We start from the raw sequence: 2,500 nt of genomic DNA, 5'->3' as shown, positions 1-2,500 counted from the left end.
ACGCCTATTTCCTGAGCCCTGGGAGCAAGTAAGGGCTCCCTTCTGCGGAAACCGGAATTTCTGGGTTTGGGGGTTTTCCCCCTTCGCCAAGAGTCATGGTTTTTTCCCCCCCCCAGCGGACACCGGTTCTTTCGTACAAAAACAGGTGGCCTGGTCTTTAAGGACAATGATTATGCCCTTATCTCTTTCCACCCAGAAGGTCCTGAGGACTTTTAGTTGCGACCCTCCACTGCCCTTAGGCCTCGGGGGCCTCGCGCAACGCGGCAAGGCGGTTGCCTCTGCGGGTCCCATGCCTCGGTGGCTACCGTTGGCTAGCCTGTCATTGACAGTTTGTGTCGATATATTGCACGAGTTATTACAGATGGAAAATCAATGACATATATCGACAGTCACTGAAAGGTTAAAGTTCGCTGTTCATAAATAGGGATACAAAGCATATGAAAGAATATCAGTTTTGGTCTATGTTTCACCACCACACACACACACACACACACACACACACACACACCACAACCACACACCCCAACCCACCAAACAAAACACACCAACAACACAACCAACACACACACGAAACACAACCCCAAACCAAAACCACACACCTACACGCACCCACACACCCCTAACACCACACACACACAACACACACACACACACCACCCCACACACAAACACACACAACACACACACACACATACACACACATACACATGAGTGTGTTGGTGGTGTGTGTGTTGTTGGTGTGTGTGGTGTGTGTGTGTTGTGTGTGTTGTGTGTGTGTGTGTGTGTATTTTTGGTATGTATGTAGCATGTATTTATATATATGTTTTACACACATACATAAAAATTTTGTTGTGTATATTATATATAATATATAATATATATATATATATTATATATATGTGGTGGTGTGTGTGTGTGTGGTGTGTGTGGTATTTATGTGTGTGTGTTTGTGGTTGTGGGGGTAGGGGTTTTTGTGTGTGTGTGTGTGTGTTGGGTGTGTTGTTGTGTTTTTTTGTGTGTGTGGTGGTGGTGGTGTGTGTGTTTATTTCACACACACACTAAACACACACACACACACAAAAATTTTTTTTTTTTTTTTTTTTTTAAATAATTTTTTATTTTATTTTTTATTTTTTAAATTTTTTATTTTTTATTTATTTATTTTTTATTTATTTATCATTTTTATCTATTTTTTTATTTTTTATCTATATCTATGTATTATAGAATTTGATGCATTATCATGTTGTATGTATTTGTAGTAGTATGTATGAAATGTGGATGCAGTCCATCTGTTTCCAAATATCTCCGTCTATGCGTATACGCAGTCACATATCTGTATCTACGTATGTTGTGCAAATCGGTCTTTCTAGACAACTAACGATTTCCGGTGCTTTGTGTTGGTGATTCAGCCAGAAGACTGCGAAGTGATGGCGAACGTGTGCTGGAGCTGGCTTTTGGTCGCATGGCAAGTTGAAAATGCTTGAAACACTGGCGTGGAGAAGCAAACCCAGAGACAAAAGAAAAGGAAGTTGTTAGGCAAGAAAAATCTCAGTGATAAGGACAAAACGTAACTTCTAGGCTGATTTAGGATCCCCTGACACACAGACTTCAAGTGGCTGAGTAAGAGTGAAGGAATGGAAAGGGAGACTAACGAATATCAATAATCAATGCAGGACCATGGGTGCATTGAGGCTCGGCGCGTGATGGAATGCCAAAGAATACTGCAAAGGGTAAGAACGTTTTTCTGATGCAAATTCTTGTAAAAATATTGATGCATCTGATGTGTGAGTAAACGAGGCATAAAGACCGGCTTAATTGTTGTTGGATTAACTTTTAATATGAAGTTCGGTAACAAATTTAAACTTTGGGGGTAAGGGCAGACTGCCCTACCCCCGGGTTTCTCCCATCCGGATTTGAAAATAGATAAGTAATCAGTAAGGTTATACATTGCATTCTTACGGGTACCGAGTGCTGTCGTATAGTTACAGAACTTATGTTCAGGGAGCAAAATCTCATTTACAAAGCCGGGGGTCTGGCCTCATGAGCGCCAACAATTAATTCATTATAAAGGAATTAATTTTTAACATGACAAAGTTACCTCACAGAGGTTCTGTGGCCTCGGCACTTCCATGACTGCCAATAAACAGTAAACATAGCGAGAGGGGAGAGGGAGGGGCAAAGGGGGCAACGAGTTGCGTGTCACGGGAGCTGTAGTGCCGGGCTCTCCTTCTCATATCTTTTATTCACCTGTTGGTGACAGGGGAAAGGTTGTGTTGGTATGCTATCGGAATACTGTCGTAAAGCTTTTTTCGGCCATATTCATTGTTCAAGCTTTCTTGTGAGGCAGGAAGGTAATTGACTGCCCCCCCCCCCCTCCCTCCTTTCTTTCCTCTCCCCTCACTTTGCCAGTCAATTACTTCCGTTATAGGCTCACGGAAAATGGCTGCAATGATCAATTATCGGTGTTTAGTAAAGCAGATAATGAAATCTTAATGTAATG

At 42.0% G+C, this 2,500-nt stretch overlaps 1 protein-coding gene across 2 annotated transcripts in view; it reads left to right on the top strand.

The window, feature by feature from the left end:
• Positions 1-2,500, top strand: part of LOC119572232 (protein tipE-like) — an 80,424-nt gene that overhangs the window by 77,280 nt on the left and 644 nt on the right. The window lies entirely within an intron of this gene.

Source organism: Penaeus monodon, chromosome 1, assembly GCF_015228065.2.
Source record: "Penaeus monodon isolate SGIC_2016 chromosome 1, NSTDA_Pmon_1, whole genome shotgun sequence".
Classification (NCBI taxonomy): domain Eukaryota; kingdom Metazoa; phylum Arthropoda; class Malacostraca; order Decapoda; family Penaeidae; genus Penaeus; species Penaeus monodon.
Note: the sequence above shows the minus strand (reverse complement) of the source record. Positions and strands in the feature narration are given on the sequence as shown.